Raw genomic sequence first — 23,918 nt, forward strand, 5'->3', positions numbered from 1 at the left:
TGGACACGCACACCACACTCATATTTTTCATTCATTTCCATCTTCATTTCAATGGTAAGCGTCACCTTTTTCCTTTTTTTCACCACCTGCACTAACCTTCTAGGAACCCATGTTGATTTCTTTCACAAGAAAATCTGCCGTGCGTCCGTCATGCAGGAAAACAAAGGAACTGCGGCGGTGTCATAAATCGTATTATTTCGAGCATGTTCTCAAATGTAGAAACAAATTGCGAGTCAAAGTTTACGTCGCACATCGGAAAGATCGTTTGTCGAACCGTTCGCATGTCGAGGTACCACTGTATTACTAAACTGTAAAGATATAGACAGGTTTAGCGTGTTTAGACTGTGACTCCTTTGATTCAAATGACTATTTGGAGAGAAATAGATAACATCTCAGCGTATGATTTTGCCGATCATAATAAATCCCTTTTTAATCAATGCTAAACGTCTTTAGCTAACAGGAAGTTGTTAGCACATCTCGGTTGCGCACGTTGAACCACTCAAAACATTTTACTGACATTCACCGTCAATTTATTCCGTTCACAAAGAACTGTGTTGTTAAAGAATCTCTCTTTTTGTCTCTTCATCATACACTCGTGAGTTTAAGGAATTGCACACTAAACACACATAACTGCTTTAGCTAGTTCACAAGTTCAACGTGTACAATAATATGTGTAAAACTTCCTGTCGGTAATATGAATCTCCTATCTTGTACTTTCAAATTTTGTTTTCAATACAAGAATCACATTACAAATTCAAAAATGTATTTCATTTTTCTAAATTTACAAATTTAGATTATTCCACTTACTTGATGTAAAGGTTAATATTTGCTCTTATTAAGCTCCTACATTTAAAAGTTGGTCACTTTTCATCTAAATCCAGAAGAAAATACTTTCAAATAATGTTTTGAAACACATTTTATTCTTAAATAAAGAATATTTCTGACCATCAAGCATTTTTTAAGATTAAATATACCAATGTATTGTTTAAAATAAGTCTGTTAAGCTTATTTTCAGCTAGCTATTCTTATTTCAAGAGATCTGAGTAAAATTTACTTGAAGCACTGGCAGATACTTACATTTTTTTGACCATTTGATACTGAAAAACAAAATTTGATAAAATCAATAAATAATAATAAATTCAAATTGATTAGCAAAAATAAATGAAGACAATATGCCAAACAATTTGACCGAATATTGGGCATGTTTTTGCTGAAAAAAAAAAATCATGCGGCTTATCAATGGGATTTTGGTCTAACGTCTTTAAGTGACAACTTAATTGATTTGGCTTCCTATTGTCCGCTGCAAACATTTTAGATGCTCTTTCATCGTCTCCTGCTGTATTAAAAGTCAAAAGCCAAACGTTACATCTGCTTCAACATATTTCCTCGTCTTAGCTCTTCATTTCACATTTGCATTTTGCTGTGTGCTCTTGTTTGGTTCAAAAATACTGTGCACACTCTGAAAATGAGAGCACCACTGCCACGCACTGAGTGGATGTGCAATTACACTTCATTTTAGTACGGCAAAAAAGGATTTTCCCCGAGGTCACACGCAGAGGTGGACTAGCCGTCGGGCGTACCAGGCATTTCCCTGTGGCCGACACACATTTTTGAGCCAGTGACACGGTTGAATTTAAATTAAAAAAAAAGTTTCTCGGCCGTGGCACGCGGTTGGTCCAATTTTTGTTAATTCAATGAAATATCTCAGTCCTCTGCTCACCCTGCCTCCTGGACAACTGAGACGGAAATGAATGAGAGGGAGGTGCAAAGGCGTGGCTGAAAAGCCTACAGGTTCATGTGGCGAAATTTGGAAAAATATCTGTCATGTTTATTCACACAAAATCCTGTACAGCGTCAGCAAAAGGAGGTACGTCGACAGGTGCAGTCACTAAAGTAGCGAGACCATGCGTGTGCCCGCGAGCGTGTGTGTAAAGAGAGAGTGATACACATGGAGAGACTGATACACATAAGGACAAAAATTAATCAATGTGTAGACTTGGCTCTAGTTTACAATGTTGTTTTAGGTTTCTATAAAGTCAGTTTGTATACGCTTTAGTATATAGCTATTATTTCCACAATGTTTAAAATTAATAGCAATATATATTGTGGTTATACATTTCACCACAGTGGCTTATCACATTGTATCTTATGCTTAACGGTTAAGCATGTTTTTAAAATTAGTGGCAGCAAAAAATACAGCACTTATTAATTAATTAATAAATAATAAAATGAATTAAAATCCATAAATAAAATAAATTATTAACAAATAAATTAACATCCCGTGCCTCTCTCTATTCTTCAATTAAGCCAGTTTTATGAAAAAGGAGTGGAGGAGTCAAGGAGGTTATGATTATTTCTTAAAAAATTGGTGTATATATACAGTGCATACTAAGCCTGTCGCGATATGCAATTTGTCAAATTATCGCATGGTAAATAAAAAAGAGGGCGGTAATTTTTCCAGCTGCGATTTATTGCTGCGTGCGTGCGCCGCGTGCACTCGACACAAGTGCGTGTTGATTGCATATGAGACTCCAGTAGCTTTCACAGATGTTTATTGGCCATCAACACAACGTAGAATTAAAGTTCAGACAAAATAAGGAAACACTTCTGTATTAAACATCGTAAAACGTTAGCATTGCTACATTGAGGCTAATGGAAAAAAGACAATGTACTAACCACTTTAGCCTGCTATAAAACATTGGTAGTCTTATCCACAACGCAAAATTGCGATTAATGGGTGACACTTCAAGCATGAAAACTCGCCGGATTTAAGAATTTGCTAGTGAAACAAAAGAAAAAACAAATCTATTACTGATACAACATCCATGATGAAAGCGAAGTACACTTTGTTTTTGTTTTTTTACTTAGTGTAATGCATACGGTTAGTGGCTTAGCAAACATACTTCCGGTGGACATTTTAAAATAAAAGCACGTCATGTTCAGATTTCTGGAGGCAATTGCATATACTTCAGATTCTACACTAAGAATGAATTTAAAATGGTACCCATTATGAAAAATCTGATTGGCAATGATAATACGATGTGATAAATGATAATAATTTGGCTTCAAATTTGCTGCATGCGCATTTTGCAGGACAAGAGGACAATCATTTTGGATCAAATTAACACTTTTAATGGGCTGTAATTGGCAGACAACAAAAATGACATTGGGTTTCTCACCTATTTCCTATTCTGCACCGAACTAGCTTTAAAATGACTCACTATGCATTTTTTTTTTCTTTTAATATTTATAAATTTTAATACAGTGTGTTTTATTTAAGAATAACAATTTATTGTATTTGAATAGGTGATTTATTAGGATGTATTGTCACTATATTCGTGGCTGAATAGGCTAAAAAAAAAAGCAGGCAATAATATCGCATATCGGCAATAATTTATGAGTCAATATATCGCCTACTAAAATTTGTTACCGCGACAGGCCTAATATATACAACATATACACATACAATACAGCCCAAAAGTTTGGACACACCTCATTCATTTGTTTTCTTTATTTTCAGGATTATCATGACATTATTAAAATTGAATGAATACGTGTGAAAAGATGTACTTACTGTAGTAAAAAAAAAAAAAAAAAAAAAAAAGGTGAAATAACTAAAAACATTTATAATCTAGTATCTTAAAAGTAGCCACCCTTTGCTCTGATTACTTTTTTGAACACTCTTACCATTCTCTTGATTAGCTTCAAGAGGGAGTCACCTAAAATATGTTTTGACTTCACTGGTATCCCTTTTCAGGGTTGATTAGTGGAATTCATTGCTTTATCAATGGGGTTGGGACTTTCATTTGTGTTGCACTGAATGAGGTATGTCCAAACGTTTGGCCTGTACTGTATGTACATATATATTCATGCTGTCAGGCAATTAAAATTTTTATTCAATTAATTAATTAATTGTCATATCAGCTAAAAGTCCCCTACTAAATATTTGAATTCTAGGGCATCATAACACTGGAGTGTATGTCTGATCAGTTGAATACAGTAAGAAGAGAAGATTTGAAATCCCAATTTATTATTGCACTATGACCATAGTCGTATTTTTTTTTCCACCAGCCCATATTTTGTATGGCATTTTCACAATCTTTTTAATGGATAGAGCGTACAGTAAATATCGCACGGGAAAACACTCTACAAGCTATGCCACGCTAGTGATGTTTCAATAAGGGCTACCCTGGGCCAAGGTTGACAGGTATGTGATACACAAAGGTGGTTTTTTTTTATTTTATTTTTTTTGTACAAAAGGTACATATAACCACGTTCCTACTTGTCCCGTCAATAATTTTTTGGTTTCAGTCCACTCCAGGTCACATGTGGCACCCTCAGCATCGCTCTGCGCGCCCCTCCCACTATTTCAGAAGTATGGTATAAAGCGCATTTTATAAATATAAATATAAATATATATATATATATATATATATATATATATATATATATATATATATATATATATATATATATATATATATATATATATATATATATATACATACATACATACATACATACATACATACATACACATATACATATATGTGTGTCTCCATGTCCTATATATGTGTGTGTCTCCGTGTCCTATATATGTGTGTGTCTCCATGTCCTAGCAGGGAAATCATGTCATTGCAAGAGATGAAATGAAGTATTTGGTAATGATAAGATCATCCAGGATGCATGTTTGGGTCTTGAAGCAAAGTGTCAAAGTAGAATACTGCTCTTCTGTTTGTCCTCAAGTCACACCTCATGCTAAATAAAGTGGAAGGTTAAGTATCACGTCAACACACTGAACCCGCCAAAGACGTAGAAAATATGAAACATATGCACTACATCAACGCGGGTTCATGTAACAACTGATGAGTCATCTGTACTGGGCAAACTCGGAATTCATTCTTTCCTTTCTGCTCTTCAACCTTTATGAAATCAATATTTGATTCTTAGCTGTTATTGTAATCCAAGACAATTCCCACACTGCAAAAATATGCCTGCTTAAAAGTAGGAGGCAAATTCCCTTGTTTTTGGTGTAAATTTATGAGAAATAAGTAAAATTATCTCCCAGTATTTTGAAGTAAATTTAGATTTAGACTTAGATTTCTTGAACTAAGAAAACTAGCTAGCTGAAAATACAATAAGCTTAACAGAAAGGTTGAACGATACTGGAAAAAATTCATATTGCGACTTTTGGGGGGTTTGCGATATATATTGCAATATTAAAACTAGAGGAATTTTCATAAGACTGGTTGACTCACTACATTTTTGTTTTAGTGTATTGCATCCCTGAAATTCCCCCTTGTTTTTCTCATTTTTCCTTGTGTTCTTAAATGTTTTCTTTATTGTATGTTTTTTTAAACAATTTATCATATTCCTCATGATAAAAATGATATCTTAATTTCTGTATTTTTTTAATTATTGCATTATAGATTTAAGGTGCTTTAATTTACTTTAATTGTATTTATTTATTTGGAAAAAATTGCGAAACCACGATATATGATTGTATTCCTATAATACTGTTTATTCCAGGCTAAAGGGGTTTATCGTTGAATGATGAAGATTGCTGTATATTAAACGGATACAGGAAGCCATGTCTTGGCAGACTTGCTGCTTATATGAAGCCAACCAAAAGTTTACATGTTCAAAAAAATCATAACAATAATCGTACACCCTACGATAGGACTATTGCACATGCGCACATTGCCATGTTCAAACAATATATTGAGGCCTTCTCAACAGACTTATTTTATGCAATAAATTAGTATATTTAATCTTAAAAAAGCTTGTTTGTCAGAAATGTTCTTAATTGAAGAATAGATATTGTTCCAAACATTTGATTTCTTCATTTGGGTGAAAAATTACCAACTTTTAGATGTATTGTCTTAATAAGAACAAATAGTAACATTAATTTTAAGTAAGTGGAATAATTTGTCGCATTAATCTGTTAACTAGTCTTTGACAATCAAAACATTGAGATGGAGAGATGATTTGACTCGATTTAAGAAAACTTATCTGATTAAGACATTATAAATTTGCGGTGTACAGTAGCGTCATTAGCGTTTCAGAGGCACGTAACAGAAAATAATTGAGAAACACTGGGTAAATGTCATAAATGAAACTGATCTTAAATGCTAAATCAGAAATAAGATAACTATACATATATCACAAACGCCTAATATAGTCGAACAATTGCAAAAGGGTCGGGGGGGGGCTTGTATTGAGAAAAACAGAACTATAAATTCGAACCACATGTATAGGAATTGAACTGCATCTTTCTCACTTTGACATCGAGTATGTCTGAAAGCAATTTGTCCAGAATTAGCTCCATTATGTCCTCATCCATTGGTATCCCAATTTGGTTAATATTGCCAATCTCCATTTCTAGTGCTGCTCACACAAATTGACCACAAAATCAAAAGCAGACCTTGAAGCTTGTGTTCATTTCAAAATGTCCCAAATATCTTTCCTATTTTGTGTCTTCAGAGCTTCGCTGAGATTCAATACACTGGCCTCAGATGAATCTACTGACTTCTTATAGTTGCCTTTTAGGAAATAATAATTTATAGAGCGATAAAAACATGTCAGAGTAAGAGGCTATTTGACAAGGGGGCAACTGCAGTCCTCGTTGCTCCTTTGATTTGGCGGCTCACTAACTTGTTGCTTGAGTCAGCCTTCTCTCAGTTACTAAAACCATGTTCACAGTTATTACACTGCAATAAGATAATATTAGAGAAACAAATGGGAAAATGAGACAAATGTTGGAAAGGAAAATAGGAGGTGTGATTTGAAAAAAATATATATATCAGAAGATGAAGTACATAAAGCTGATCTGGGACAGAAAACAAGCCTTTTTTCCTCTCAGCCTCCATTTGTGCTTAACGATGTTCTCCTACTGTTTTTAAACATCTAGCCTACACGCACGCATCGCAACCACATAGTTTCCCTTATTTAGTGAGTTTAAATTCAGTGGCTTTGCACAATGAGGTGCAATTTACGAGACCATTCCTCCGGGCTCGTGGGAACACACGCACGCGCCCGTGCACGTTTGCTTTACGCGCTACTACAATGCATTGATTGATGAAACTGCTTTTACCTCGTTTGTGTGAATACTCCAGTTTCGGCTGGTCTAAAGGCTTCAAGATCTCCCAAATGCATAGGATCCTTTCAGGAACTGGTGACCAGTAGAGGGAAAACCACAACTCCGCGTCGTCTTCTTCTTTCTTTTTGTTTGCCTTTATGTCAGGACTAAAGCAGGCGAAAAAACCTGTGTGGATTCTCGTTCACGTTATTTTGTCCTTTGGTCTGCCGCGTCTCACTTCTTGCCAGAGATGGTGATTGGAAAATCACTGGAGAAAACAGAAAATCTTGTAATGTGTGTCGTTCCTGTCTTCCCGACCATTTCTCTTTTTTTCATTAAAAAAAAATACCTAAGGGCTGTTATTTATTTTTTTGCTCTGCGCAGATGTGGGCATAAGGGTATGTGTTTCTTCTCGCCTGCTGCGCTCCCTTGTTGCCTTGGTAAATTGTGGAGCCGTCCTGCTCCTTCAACTGGGCAGGGGGCGGAGCCACAAACACAGAAAGGAGCTGAGGGAGTACAGTGATTGGTTGCTGGATGGCTGGGTTGGAATCTGCTTTTTACATTGAGAGGCAAGAGGTGGGTGAAGTATCTCCTGCTTTTTTTCCCCCTTCCCCTATTTATGTTTGCATCTCACTCACACAAACACTCTTACAATTATGAACGCGGTTATTCCAGAATTGGAGGACATTTTAGGTCACTGAATTAAAAAATAGGCAAAAGGTTTGGTTCAATATTGGTAGGGACGTTATAAAGGCACAACCTGCATGTACACTTTTCAGCCTGACCGAGAACCAAAAGTGGTATTTGCCATACAGCATTTTTTTTTTTTTTTTTTTTTTTTTTTTTTTGGCCATGTGGCATTTTTTTGCCATGTGGCAAAATTGATTTTGCCATGTGCGATTTTTTTGCCAAGTTGCAAAATTGATTTTGCCATGTGGCATTTTTTTGCCGTGTGGCATTTTTATTTTGCCATGTGGCATTTTTTTGCCATGTTGCAAAATTGATTTTGACATGTGGCAGTTTTTTTTTTTTTTTTTTTTGCATGCGTGCATAGCCGTCAGTGGCATAACCTGACTTGGGTGCCAGTTGAATGTCACTGCGCTGTAATGGTGGGTGAAGTATCTCCTGCTTAATTTTTCTTCCTTCCCATATTTAGTTTCACATCTCCCTCAAACAAACACCCTTACAATTATGTATGCGGGTTATTCTAGAATTGGAGGACATTTTACGTCACTGAAATAAAAATAGGCAAAATAACAAAATATTAAAACCAAGGGCGTGGGTTTGGTCTCAATATTGGTGGGACCATATAAAGCAGTACTTCTCAAACAGTGGGGCGCGGCCCCCAGGGGGGCGCAGAGCGATGCCAGGGGTGGCGCGTGTGACCTCGGGGAACATGCTTTTTTTTTTTTTTTGCCGTAGTAGAATAAAGTGTACTTGCACATCCACTCAGTGGGTGGCAGTGGCGCTCTCATTTTCAAAGTGCGCGCAGTATTTTTGAAGTAAGCAAGAGCAGACGGAAGAGACTCATGAAGAGCTGGAGAGCTGTGCGCCGTTTTCGAAAGCCGTTTTCCGGCCGGACTCACGCAGCGACCCACTGTCTTTTCCGGTCTCACGTGTCCGCCCGAGAAGTGCCATTTTCGGCTTGGGATCGTCACGACGACCGCCCTCACCTACGGTTCTCCCTCGGCCTCCGAGAATGCGCTTTTTTCGGGCCGTTTGCCTTTTGGCATTGACATTTAATACAGTGGTAGACGAGGAAAGACCACTGTTTACTGTCTCTAAAAATGATTATAGCGGACAGCCAGAAGCCAAATCAATTAAGACGCCACTTAAAGACATTAGACCCCAATCTCATTGATAAGCCGCTTGGTTGTTTCTCAGCGAAAACGTGCCGAATATTGCCAGCAATCATCCCACTTTGTCAGTGTTATATCAGTAAACCAGTGAGCACTGTTAGCATGCTCAGTGGTATATAACCCCCCATCATTGCAAACTGGAGGTGATACTGGGAGCAGCGAGCAGCGAAAATAAAAACTGTCCTTCTGTCCAAAGACAGTCTTTTTTTCCCTTCTATTCAGTTTTGTTTTTTCAGTCAATTTTTTTTGGCATATTGTCCTCATGAGTTAATGTTTCTAATCAATTTGAATTTGTTATTATTTACTGATTTTATTTTTCAGTATCAAATGGTCAAAAATGTAGCTTGAGTGTATTTTTACAGTTTGGATGTGACTTTTTTTTATTTAATTTTTTTTAATTCAGGCAAATTAATGCGCTTTAATTCTTTTCTGTTACAAACGAAACAATGTTAATAAAGTTATACTTTATAAGTTGATCTCTGTTATTTTCTCTAATAGAAAAAAAGGATACAATGTGAGGCAGAGGCGTACTTATAATAGTAATATTATAGACAAATGATACTATTTACAGTGGCGGCAGAGTTTGGGGCGGCGCAAAACATTTTCGTCTTCCTTGGGGGGGGCGTAACAGAAATAATTGAGAAGCGCAGATATAAAGGCACAACCTGCATGTACACTTTTCAGCAGGGCTGATCTTATAATGGCTATTTGCCATTTGGCAAAATGGATTTTGCCATGTGGCTTTTTTTTTTTTTGCCACGTGGCAAAATGGATTTTGCCATGTGGCAGTTTTTTGTTTTTTTATTGCATGCGTGCGAAGCCGTCAATGGCATAACCTGACTTGGGTGTCAGTTGAATGTCAATGCGCTGTAATGTGGATGGCCAAAAATCACAGCCACATGTTTTTCTGCCATTTAAAATTAATAGAAAACCTGGACGTGCATAGCCGTCAATGGTAAAGCCAACTTCTCTGAGTAACTCTGAAAGTGACATTACCAAATGCTAGCACAATAGTCATTGTGCTAGAAACTGACTTTAATGAAATAAAAAGGCTATTGTGAGAAAAAGGCATTATGAATAGAATTAAAAAAAAACATTTTGTGAAAAACACTTTTTATCTTTGAAAATCTTTTTCACAATGATATTACCTTATTTTACAATTTAGGGGTCATATTACACAATTGTCAACACAAAGTCTATTGTTTATTAAAGTGGTATTTGTTTCAAAATGTTGTTTTTATTCATTTAATCTTGACCCTTTTGACCACTTATTTTCTCATCTCCCATACCCAACCAGATTTACAACTATGTACGCAGGTTAATCCAGAATTAGAGGACATTTTACATCACATAATTAAAAAATACAAAATAACCCAAATTTAAAACTGAGTAAATTTACTTGCCACTTGTCTCCTGCCCTCCCATGACCATATGAAATCTCAAACGAAATACTTCACATTAGATTTACATTAAATTTCATTTAATTTTGTGGGTATTATTTGTTTCATTGCTTTCTCTTGTAACTGGAAAAAAATATATTTTGAACATCGTTTTTGTTGTTGTCGTTGTTCATTTGTTTGTTTATTCATGAAACATATGCTACAAAACATCCATTCATGCAACTATGTTACTATCACTCTTGGTAGAAGATGAAATTAGTGAGTTACATGTTTCGTTGGACTTGACATCATCAAACTTCCAAAAGAATGGGTACAGTAAATCTGTGTCCTCTCTTTTATTTAATATATTTTTAATTAGCATCAATTGAATGTTAAACTCTACCTCATCCAACCCTGTTTTTCATAAGTACGTTCTCTTGGTCACCTTGCTATATAGCTAGCTTTTACTCACAAGAGAAAGCTAACATTAATACGGCTTTGCAACCGTTAGGAGCTCATCAAACCTTTGTTAGTTTATGACCTATTCTTGATTAATATTAATTAGAAAATCCAGAAAAATCAAGGCTTTTGAATTTTGAAGCCCAAATGTATGTACGTATGGGTTTGTCTCTGCATTTGCATTATTATTTTTTATGTGGTACTCCATTCAAAGCTGTGTAGTGTGCATATTGTAGCTAGGCATTATGTGAGACTACAAATGTTTCTCTGATCGTGTTCGGGGTGTGTGTGTGGGGGGGATGTGTGTGCGCGTGTGTATTTGTGTGTGCACTCGCTTAGGTACTTGGTCAGTTTGAGGTTTGGAAGCAGCTGTATAAACTAAAAGAGAAGTAGAAAGTATTAAATTTGCGACTTTAATGTTAGCGAATGGCTATGTCTAGTATTGCACTGGCTTGCCAACACATGCATTTTCATTGCCTTTTTTTATTTATTTATTTATTTATTTTTATTATGACTGATTACACATTAACACACAAAACACAGTAATCCAAAAGTACGGCATGTTAGGATGTGAAGGTGGGTATGTAGGAGATTTACCAATGAATAGTGCATCAGGATGTATATTTTTGATTGTGTAGAATTTTCTTTTGAAGTTATTACAATGAAACATAAATGATGCCACTCAAGTAAAATATTCACAATAGGAATCTTGTGTGTCTTGTGTGTGAGTGTAACACAATGCCACCCCCTTTTAAGAGACAACCGTCCCAATCCTCTTAAAAAAAACACTGAGGTGTTTGGAAGACACCAGACACCGACAGGTTGCAAAAAAGCTGAAAGACTTCATGAACAGGCATTCACAATGAGTGGAAATTCAGGAAAATATACAATCATGATGGAGCACCATATGTAAATATGTAAATATATTTAATGATTGAACTCCCCAATATCAAGTCCAAAAAATAATGTACAGTAGCTACAACTTAGTGAATAAAAGTTTAAAAACAGATTTTAGAAACGATAAAATACAATATGTTTGTATTTAATTTCACACGAAAAATGGAACAGCTCACCAACATTAACACCTCATCCCCACCGTGAAACATGGTGGAGGGAGCATGATGATTTGGTGCTGTTTCCTGCCTCAGGGCCTGGACAACTTATCATTAATGGAATAATGAATTCAAAAGTTTATCAGGATGTTTTGCATAAAAACTTGAGACCATCTGCCAGACAGTTGAAACTAAAAAAAAAAAAGATGGTTGCTGCAACAAGACAATGATCCAAAACACAGAAGTAAATAGACTTCTGAATGGTTTCAGAAGAACAAAATACCGGTACACGTTCTGGAGTGACCAAGTCAAAATCAGACTTGAACCCCATTGAGATGTTGTGGCATGACCTAAAGACAGCGATTTATGCCAGAGGTGCAAAAAGGTGTGTGTGTGGGGGGCACAAAATATTAACTCATTTGCTCCCAAAATTGTATAAATACATTCTATTTTTAATTGTTTCAATGTCCCAAAGACGTATTTATACGTCTTTTACGTGTTTTTTTTTTTTTTCATAAGAGACATCTCTGGGTTCTGATTCAACTGAGCTCCAAAGCACAAAGCTGAAAATCCATTTTAAAGCAATAAAACTGGCCACTAAAGGGCAGTAGCGCATTTGGTAAGACCCGTAACCCGATTGAAAGGCAACGAACAGCCGGGCCACATGGACTGGGCGCCGGCGGAAGGATGCCAGGCGGCGAATGACCGAGCAGAACAACCAAGAGGACGCCCGGGATGCCAGGCGCTGGACGACCGAGCAGAACAACCGGGACCACCAGTGCAGCGGACGATGTCGTTGAGTCCGTGCTGCTCACCGAGCAGACCCCGCAGAGACTCAAAAAATCCATCTTCATGAGACAGGTGGCGATGAGGGAAAAGTTAACCTGGCTGTAGCGGCCACAACAGTGTCATCTCAGTTAGTTATGTGTAAATAAATTGTTACTTTGTTATCAAAAGCTCTATTTGTCTTGTTGTTTAAGTTATTTTGTAAAAGGAAAACATTATTTAGATGTTTGGGATGTAACTAAAGCAAAAAATGGCTGTGTTAAAGTCAAAGTTATGTTTGAAATGTATGCTTTCAAAAATAGCTCAATTTCTCTGTTTTTTCATCAGAAATTGCTCAAACTAAGTTATTTTCTAATGCTGATTTCTAAAGAATGGAAAAAGATATACTTTATATATATATACTTTATATATACATATATATAGATATATATACTTTTTTTTCCTGCTGAAAGAAGATAGTCTAATCTTTCTTTTGGTGGGTTCCATGTTTATATAGCAATACAACAGGGCCTTGCTCTGGTGAAAATGGCTGGGAGTGAATGAGTTAACTGTGATGGTTCACTTAATTATTGTTCCCTCTTCTGTCACTTTTTGCATACGATCCTCATTAAAATATGAAAATCTATAAATGTTTGGGTGGTTTTAATAAAAGTAGACACTGTTTTTTTCAGTAGTTCATAGGAACATTTAGCATTTTTTGTGGGAATATGAGTTTGAACAATTTGTTAAGAGCATTGAAAAAAAATTCTGCATAGTTTGAAGAAACACTGGGGAATTCATATTAATCATTAGTTAATATTTTGTATTCACATTTAATGCTCTTTTGAAAGTACAATTTTAGCCAGCCTTTGTTTTACATCTCCTAAAATTTATTCTGGAAGGCACTAATTGTTCCTAATCTGATTACTCGATTATTCGTACGAACTAGTTGATAGATTAATCAACTACCAAAATAATTGATCGCTGCAGCCCTACGCACACAGGCAGAAATACATGCATACGTTTGCAAATTGATTTGCATACGTTTGCAAATTGATTTTTACTTCAGTGCCTATCTCAAAGCAAACTATTTTCCAAGGGGAAGGGGGGTTATTTTCCCACACTAAACATAGATTGTAGTGAGAAAGACAGCCTTGGATTTACTTATTCTGTGCTTGCTGATCGTATAAGAGCACTTGGGATAGTGGTTTGGACTCACCGGGCAACCTCTATCTTCTTTTCTTTATCTCCATCTCAATCATTCCAGCAGTGAGGCTTTTCTTACACCATCGTATTTGCTGGTACCCCCTACTTACTGGCATAACATAGACCTTCACAGGGTGTGTGCGTGATCGATGGGGAGAGGGGAGCTTTGCGCAACAGTGTTTCATGTTGAGCTATTTCTGCCAGTTAAACATCCCACGTTTGACCCCCCCACTGCGTGTGTGTGTGTGCTTCAGAGATGGGGGTGAGGGGAAGCTCCGAAAGCTTCTTTTTTTTAATCCATGTATGGGACTCCTACTAGGCAAGTTCATAACCTCAGAGACAGAAAGCAATGGAGAGGTGGAAATGAAAAAGAAATGTGAGGGACAAGTGTGATGGATATAAGAAAAGACAAAAGAGCGAAAAGCTGAGACTGGTTTAAATAAGCCAACTGATGAATTAGGAGAACAGAGAAAAGCAATGAGCCGTGAATTCACAAGAAGAGAACTTAAAGAGAGCTTTAAAAAAAAAAAAAAAAAAAAAAAGAAATAAATTAAGCCATCATTCAAAATGTGGAGATTTTAGTGGATGATGAGATAAATCTTTGTAACTCCCACAACACCCTGCAATACTAAAGTGCGTATGTGCATTTGTGGGGGTGGGTGTGCATGTCCATGTGGATGACTGCACGTGCAAGCTACAAATTGTGAATTTGGACATTTCCACCACTGTGGACTGCCATTACTGGTCAGGTGCCTATCACGTGCTCCACCAAACCAATACCTCATTTAATGCACCACATACGTCATACTCTTTTGAGGGATCCACAGCGGGGGTGTTAGACAGCGGGGAAGCATTTCTCCATTGCTGTTCCACTGCTTCATTGGACAAGCTATCCTGTTTTAACACATACACTGCACAGAGCTGCAGACTAATATTTTTTACCAAGAGCACAGTGGCAGTGGCCCCTAACGTAAAACTTTATGTGTGCAAGCAGAAGATTTAGGGGCACACACTATGAATCGATATGCAAACTTTTCCTCTAATTTTCACTTTTTAACCGAGTGTTGTTTTCGTCAACGATGATGACAACGAAAATATTTCATCAACGAACACTTTTCTCATGGCGATAACGACATGTTAACGAGCTAAAAACAGGTGACTAAAACATAACGAGACGAATGACAAGACGAGAACAAGATGAAAATGCATAATCGTGTCCGTCACATGTTCAGAATGTATGACATTTTAAGTGGAGTTAGCCTGCATCGTCGCAGTCTGGTTGTGTCATCTCAACCCCCCACATCCCCACTCACCACTGTGTCGTCTCTAGGCTCCATGCAGGCTTGCACACACGGTAAGATTGTGTGAAGTGCAATGTTGCTATAGCTATAGATTTCATAATGGTATTGACAGGTCAGATCGGTCATGCACTGCGCCTCGGCTTCAAGTAGAGGGCTACCCACATTAAGAGGAGCGATTCATAAACACGCATGCAGCGATCTGATGCCAGATTTCTGTTGAAAAAGTACAAAAGCTGTACTGCATACAAACAGGAAGGATTGTCTCAGGAGTGATTTGTTCGAGGATTCAAAGTAATTATTATATTTTTCATACCATGCATGCATTTTGAAACGTTGTGAAGAAAATCAATGGGAGAAATTAGCCGCTACTGCATTGGCATCATAATTCGCAATATTTACATAAAATAAATGCTAACTTCATGTTTTTTTTTTTTTTTTTTTGCTTTTAACTTAACAATAAATACTTTCATAATAACTGCATAAAACTACAAACTTATGAAGCTATATTTTATTGTCTATCAGTTTTGACATCATATTACATCAGTTGTTGATTTATTGATCGGCAAATCAACTGCAAGCACAATGGCCAACCCAGAAATTGACATCCACACGCCACACTTTGTCGAAATGGAGGAGCGTATCATTTTAGCAGTGTGTGACCAGCACATACTTGATGATACCTCTCGGTAGGATTTTCGGGACATAAATAAAAAGATGTTGGCGCTCAGAAAAGACCAGAAATTTATAAATACCCTCCAAATTCATAGCTAATCAGACAAACGATTACGCACAGGTAGAGGGCAGTGCTTGTCACTTGCCGCTGCGGTCGCATCGTAACTTGTGTATTGGCTTTCAGCTCATTGTGACGACTTTCACATTTCGCCTTTGCTCATCGCCTCCCTTATGTTGAGCCCCTGACCAGCAAACCCACCCACACATCGCCCACCTCCGCCTTCTTTTTCGTCTGTTGTATTTTCCCTTGGCAAACCAGCTCATTACTTTACCGCTAACTAGTGGATTTAACCGTGAAGAAGTTTGTCAGCAACAACAACAACAAAAAAATCTGCAATGTTACTGGTCGCGCATGGGCGAATAGATGATTAAAATACTTGTTATGGCTTTAATTTTAGTCGCAAAATGCAAACATCGCCAGCTGGAGCTCAGCTGTTTTTCATTTTAAAGACCAATACCTTTAAAACCCGTCCCATCTAGGATTTTTGATAGCGATATGGCACCGATCTCATAAGTTTTTACGAGATTTCAACCAAGCATAACTACACAATATCACTGTCAAAATGATTAAATTCCATAAAGTATCTTGACATTGCAGGTCTATATATACAAGAAATGTTTATTTTGTGGTAAGAATAAAACAGATAAATCAAGTCGTATTACTTCCCGATACCTTATGTGGCGCCACTTTTCGATACCATTGATTTTGGTGTGACTTCGAGCAACGACTAGATCACACTATTCGACGTTTTGTTGTGCCTGCCCCCGCCCACAATTTTGGTTTGTTGTCAAATAGGTCTCATTAATAAGTCTTGAATTTAACTTTCCATGAGCAGGAGGAACCTTGTCAATATTTTCCATTTCCACTCATTTTTAATATACCGTATTGTCCTGAATATAAGACGGTGTTTTTTGCATTGAAATAAGACTGAAAAAGTGGGAGTCGGCTTCCTTATTAAGATTTGTTTCAAGACTACAGTGACAGTTAGACCTCACTTTGATGGTTAATGCAGTTAGTGCAAGCTTGTTGTTTTATCACAATAGATTGGTTTATTTACATTTCAAAAACCAGAAGCCATTCATTTACGAATGTGATTGCACTTTAGTGTACATATTTAAATGTTCAGGTATTAAGATTTGAATGAGGCAAAATAACATGCTTTTTCGCTCAAATATATTTTTATAATCATTTTTTCCAGATGTACTGTAATTATTTTCTGTATAAAAATTAATTTGGTGTTCAAAAATTCTTTGAGTCTTGAAAAAGAGGGGGTCATCTTATAATCAGGGCCGTCTTATATTCGGGCCAATACAGTATCACTGATGAATGCGATACGTTAGCAACTTATTTGCGGATTGCCGCCTACAATTAGGCTTAAGTAAGGAGTAGAAGTTTGTTAGCCAGAAAAAAAAGTGAAGAAGTTTTTTTTTTGTTTGTTTGTTTTTTTTAGTACATCTGCGAAAGTCTTATTTGCACAGGTGCAAGTAGATGAAAAAAATAACTTGTGTTGTGTCAAATTTTAAAGGGTGAAATACCTCCTCTTAGAAGCAGTCTAGAAACCTGCTGCACTACCCTCACTGTCCGTTCACGGTGTCGGGTAAATGGTTGTCTTTTGGAAACCTGACAACCATAATAATAGGTTGGGGGGTGTGTCACACTTTTCTCGTTGCGTAGGTCTTGGGGCAACCATTCACGCCCACACTCATGCCTAGGGACAATTTGAAGTGTTCAATCAGTCTACTCTGAATGTTTTTGGGATGTGGAAGGACACTGGAGTACTCATGCAAATTGCACATAGGAAGTCCAAAGCTGGAGTGTTTGTGTTTGTTTGGTCTGCTATTCCCATGAATTGTGAATTTAAATGGTTTAACTAAACTACTGTGGTCGCAAAAAGTATTTTGCTAACTGGCTATGAATACAATGGCAATTGATGGCAATGTAAATTAGGTGAGAGGATCTCACTCCAGAAATTTGTCTAATCTTGCGTTAATTAGGGCTGTCAAACGATTAACAGTTTTAATCGAGTTCATCATAGCTTGAAAATTAATTAATCGTAATTAATTGCAATTCAAACCGTCTCTAAAATATGCCATATTTTTCTGTAAATTATTGTTGGAATGGAAAGATAAGACAAGACGGATATTTACATTCAACATACTGTACATACTGTAAGTACTTTATTTGTTTATTATAACAAGAAATCCACAAGATGGCATTAACATTATTAAAAAAAAATTCTGTTAAAGGGATCCACGGATAGAAAGACTTGTAGTTATTAAAAGCTAAATGTTAGTACAAGTTATAGAAATGTTATATTAAAACCCCACTTAATATTTTCATTTTAATAAAATTTGTAAAATTTTCAATCAAAAAATAAACTAGTAGCTCACCATGGATGACGTCACCGAGGGGTGACGTCACATGGGCCCCAGGCCGTTCTTTCACAGTGTCTATAACTACGTAAGGTAGTGATTGAAATACACCACAAGGTGTCAATGTCGAGTCTTAAATTACTTACAGTAAATATCAAGCCAAGCTAAAATATGACATATTTTTCTGTAAATTAGTGTTGGAGTGGAAAGATAAGACAAGACGGATATTTACATTCAACATACTATACATACTGTAAGTACTTTATTTGTTTATTATAACAATAAATCCATAAGATGGCATTAACATTATTAAAAAAAAATCAGGTAAAGGGATCCACGGATAGAAAGACTTGTAGTTCTTAAAAGTTAAATGTTAGTACAAGTTATAGAAATGTTATATTAAAACCCCACTTAATATTTTCATTTTAATAAAATTTGTAAAATTTTCAATCAAAAAATAAACTAGTAGCTCACCATGGATGACGTCCCCGAGGGGTGACGTCACATGGGCCCCAGGCCGTTCTTTCACAGTGTCTATAACTACGTAAGGTAGTGATTGAAATACACAACAAGGTGTCAATGTCGAGTCCTAAATTACTTACAGTAAATATCAAGCCAATGAGTGTGTTTTGTCCCTCGACTGATGCCGTAGTTCCCTGTTTACTTGTCCATCCATTGTACTAATGTACTTCACGGTCATTTGAGTGCTGGCTTCACAACATACGAGACCTCTGATAGTTTGTATATTGTGATTAAATATTGCCATCCGGTGTATTTGTTGAGCTAAATGACAGCAAAACAAAATGTTTGAATAGTTTGTCAAAAATCTGAGCCTCATTAATACAGATTGAAGCGTTTTTTTTTTTTTTTTTTGGTGAACATTATTTTTTTGAGAGATAGGAATATTATTTTTGCTGTGCTTTCACTAAATGATACTTATGTTTGTTGTGAAGGAGTTGCCAAAGCTTATGCCAATAAACGGCGCGGTCCAATTAACGCCTGTGTCCACTCGCCTTTCTCTGCCTCTTAGCTCTCAATGTGCAAAAAAACGGCGTCATTGTAATCAGTTTGAGGCAATGCATGAGTGGGTTATTCTGCGCATGTGTTAAATGCGTGAAATATTTTGTTGAGATTAAATGAAAAAAATTAATTACCACCCGTTAACGCGATATATTTGACAGCACTAGTGTTAATATGATATGTGATATTTGAACTGTATCAATACCGATGATATTTATTGCTATTTGTTTGTATTACCAACATGAATAGGCTCAATCTGTATGAATGAATTGCTTATCTTTGTGATTGAACAATGTGTGGTATGTGTGCTCATCATAATTTCCATCGCTCATCATAATTTCCAGCTGTTTTACAAGCATTTTATTTGTTACTGCAGTCCCTGTTATCTGTAACAAGATGTCTTATTTTGATTTTTATTGGACTCAAACAGGATTATTCTTGCAAATGGATAACAAAGTTATTTGCTCTCAGCGAAGATAAATCAACATGGAGGAATGAGAGGTAAGCTAGGTAACCCACCTAGGCAACATAAAAAACTTTTAGGTCGCAACCCACCAGTTGAGAAACACTAATTAATTGCACAACAGTTACTGTGAAATATACCCATTTCTATCCAGACAAAGTAGAGCAGCGGAGAGTAGGGAAAGGTGAAGGAGAGATGGGAGTTGATGAGCATAAGCAGAAGTGGATTAACTATCAACGAGGGATGTCCCATTTTTTATTCTGAATACTGATGGCTGAAAACAACAAAAATATTTTTAAAAAACTCACTTTTTTACAGAAACTTGTATTTTGGTTTGATTAAATATAAAGTGTTATTTCTGACTTTTTATGATAGATAAGTGCTTTTTTTTTTTTTTTTCTTTTTTTTTTCGCTTGCTCACCAGTGTCCCCGCTGTGCCCAAGTATTGTATTAGGTCGCCCCTGGATATGACGATGTTATATTCTCATTTTTTCATGGTACAAGTGACCCATAGACTGAAAAAAATGTTTACTGGTCTCAGCTAAACACAAAATACATTACTGTAACTACTTTTTTTTTTTGTTTTACCTCTCAGCAAATTCTCAACGTACTAGTAAACATCTATAAACGTACTAGTTAACATCAATATCTGCAGTGAAAATAAAAATAGAAACTGAGAATATATGCATTTCAAATATATATTTTTCATTTCGTGTGTGTACATGTTTGAGAATCTGTGTGTTTTGGACATGGCGGAAAAGTGAAATTTCCATATTCAGATGGTGTATACTGTGATACTGTCACTCCTCTATGTACTTGTAGAATCCACTCACATAACAAGGGCAGTGTAGAAGGTGGCTGTACATGTTTAAGAGGATTACAAAAGGCTTGAGTGTGCAATATGAAAGAGATAATACTTGAAGGGAGCAAGATAGCAAGAATAAGTAGAGAGACAGAGGCAACGGAAGGAATATTTATAAAAAGAATTGTTTTACTTTGGTTTCACACAAATAAATAGTGTCTCTCCTTTTCTGTTTTTTCCCCATTCAAAATTCTAAAACCACTCATCTCACTAATGCATATAAAAGTAGATCAGGTCATTCATGCATACCCTTAAAATGCATATGACAGGAGAAAAAAAGTCTTAAATAGGATTATTATGTGAATTAGAATCATATTTTGAGACGATTCGACTATATACAACAATTTAGCAAAGCGCAGATGACGGGAAATTAGTCTTTTAATCTGGGGGTTAGCCATGCCTACCATTATAGGGCTCTAGCGTCCCCAACAGGTGGAGGACGTCAGCAAAGTCACGATTTCATCTGATTTAGTATGCAGCCCAACGGGGGGGAATTATTCACAACGATGAAAACGCGTCGAAGAGAGACGCAAAATGTCATCGTCTCAGTCTCCCTACTCCAATATTTTTACAGGATATTATTTTTATCCAGGTACTTTTCCCCAATAGCTAAATAAATGGCATGGTCATGATAAATAACAGTCTTGTGCTAAATGGAATATGAAATAATAAAAATGCATATTCAAGACGACATGGCAAAATTACTCCTCAAAATTACTTAACGGTCAAAACTGTCCACTTCACCTTTACTGTCTCACCTCCTGAATGGTATTTTATGCCACCTAAATCGGGCTTATGTCATTTCCCTTCCCCGGCTTCGGAGAATGTAATCAAACCAAAAGGCGTGACAGCTAGCCGACATGTTAATCCGAACCGAGTGATGTTTCAAATTCTTCGAAGCGGAAAATCACACATAACTAGCCCGGATCATTTCACATGACGACTGGGTTGTCGATTGTCTTCGCCGATCGGCAAACCGCCCAGCGGAGAGCAATTTACAGCTCGTTCCCCTGCTACTACCGACAGGAGAGCTCGCCGGGGAAGCAGCTGGACAATGACCGCCGAACATACCGGCCGATGTCGGAGGAGCGTGTAGCTGCCAAATGGTCAACACGAATATGGCAAAATAATGCTTTACTACACGGTGAAGCCGTAAACAGCGAGAGAGTCAGTGGAGGAGGGCGGCTGCAGTTGTGCAGCTAAAATGTGCAGCTAATGTGTATGAGGAGAGCTTTTTACAAGTCCATCCATAATCAAACGTAAGTACTCCTTTATTTAAAGGAAGTTTGTAGTGTTTACTTTGTAATTGCTGTATTCGCGGCTATTTTTAACTCCAAGTTGCAATTTCGGTTGGAAAATTTGACTGAACATCGGGCACATGAAGAGGGGAATAAGCTGAGTATAGTGCTCTCCCGGCGGGGGGATGTGGGACAAGCCACCGGTCGTCGGCCGAGGGGACAAGGAGCATGTCAGACACAAAATGCAAGCCACCTACATATTAAAATGATCCCCGTATTTGACATAATACAAAACACGATGTTTACTCACCTCCTCGTAAGTCCCATGGTCCCAAAGTAGTAGGGCTTGTTGTGGCCAATATCCACCCGTGAATGGGAACCTTTTGAAACCCCAAAAAGGCGCACACGCCTCTCCCTCATACAGCAAGATTTTTCTGCAGCCGTTTGGCTGGCGTGATGCGAAAAATAAACGTATTAATCCGCAAAATCAGCTGTATCCTTGGTCCTTCTCATACAACAGTATTGCTGTATAGTGAAGAGGACTCCTTCCTCCGTACACGTCACAGCGCCCTCTTTCTCAACTCGAGACTGTTGCCGGAAGTCACTAATTTTCATGGCGCGGGATTCAAAAAACTAAATACATATAGCGATCGCTTCCACACACATCATAATGTCCCATGTCAATCAGGAGCATAAAATACAGTGTGTATTATGAAATAAACATCCTTTTTCGCGTCACAGGCACTTTAAAGTGCGTACGACAGGATAAAAAAAAAAGTCTCACATAGCATTATTATGTAAATTAGAATCATATTTTGAGGTGATTCGACTATATACAACAATTTGGCAAAGCGCAGATGACGAGAAATTAATCTTTTAATCTGCCGTTTAGCCACACCTACCATTATAGGGATTTAGTGTCCCCAACAGGAGGATGACGTCGGCAGGGTCATGGTTTCATTTGATTTAGAATTCAGCCCATTGAGGGGGAATTATTCAGAACGAGAAAAAGCGACGAAGAGAGCTACAAAATGTCATTGTTTCAGTCTTTCTGCTCCAATATTTTTACAGGATATTCTTTTTATCCAAGTATTTTTCCCCAATAGCTAAATAAATGGCATGGTCATGACAAATAACAGTCTTGTGCTAAATGGAATATGAAATAATAAAAGTGCATTCATTCAGTACAATATGGCAAAATTACTGCACAACGGTCAAAACTGTCGACTTCACCTTTACTTTCGCACCTCTCGAATCATATTTTATGCCACAGGAGTTAGTCAGGCTTTGGTCTTTTGCATGCCCTGGCTTCGGAGAATGTAAACAAACCAAGAAGCGTGACGGCTAGCCGACATGCTAACCCCAACCGACTGATGTTTCAAAGTCTTCGAAGCGAAAAATCACACAAAACTAGACTGGATCATGCCACACGGAGGTGGGGTTGTCCATTGTCTTCGCCGATCGGCAACCCGCCCAACAGCGAGTAGGTTACAGCTCGTCGCTCCCCTGCTGCGGGCAGAGGGCTCGTTTGTGGGGAAGCAGCTGGACAATGACTACCGGACAAACCGGCCAACGTCGAAGGAGTGTGTAGCTGCCACATGGTCAACACAAATGTGGCGTAAAATAATGCTTTACTACATGGCGAAGACGTGAACAGTAAGATTCATACGAGAGCTGGGTGCAGTTGTTGTGCAGCTAACATGGCAGGATGTGTCTGAGGAGAACTTTGCTACATGTCTGTCCATGATCAAACGTCTAAGTAAATAGTCCTTTATTTAAAGAAAGTTTGTAATGTTTACTTTTTTATTTTAACAGAAAGTTGCAATTTCTGATGGGGTTGAATATTTGACAGTACAACGGGCACAAGAAGAGGGCAATAAGCCGAGTACAGTGCTCTACCGGCGGGGGGTGTGCGACAAGTCGCCGGTCGTTGGCCAAGTGGATTTCTCGGTGGACAAGGAGCATTGTTAGCCACAAAATGCAAGTCACCATCGTATTAAAATGTGTGCCATGATCCCAGCTTTTGACATAATACAAAACAATGTTTACTCAAAAAGGGTCACACGCCTCTCCCTGGTGCAGCTACAAAAGCCTGCCGCCGTTTGGCTGGTGTGATGCAAAAAATAAACGA

General features: G+C 37.4%; 1 protein-coding gene across 10 annotated transcripts in view; it reads right to left on the reverse strand.

Moving 5' to 3' along the window:
- tenm3 (teneurin transmembrane protein 3) overlaps positions 1 to 23,918 on the reverse strand; it is a 451,194-nt gene that overhangs the window by 307,174 nt on the left and 120,102 nt on the right. For 2 of the 10 annotated variants that reach the window (XM_057842855.1, XM_057842854.1), the window contains exon 1: positions 7,094 to 7,758. The exons of 7 other annotated variants lie outside the window; for them this stretch is intronic. The gene's annotated coding sequence lies outside the window, so the exon portion shown is untranslated. Of the gene's footprint in view, positions 1 to 7,093; positions 7,759 to 23,918 lie in introns of those variants that run through there. One more of the 10 variants, XM_057842857.1, reaches the window with a different exon arrangement.

This window comes from Corythoichthys intestinalis, chromosome 8, assembly GCF_030265065.1.
Source record: "Corythoichthys intestinalis isolate RoL2023-P3 chromosome 8, ASM3026506v1, whole genome shotgun sequence".
Classification (NCBI taxonomy): Eukaryota; Metazoa; Chordata; class Actinopteri; order Syngnathiformes; family Syngnathidae; genus Corythoichthys; species Corythoichthys intestinalis.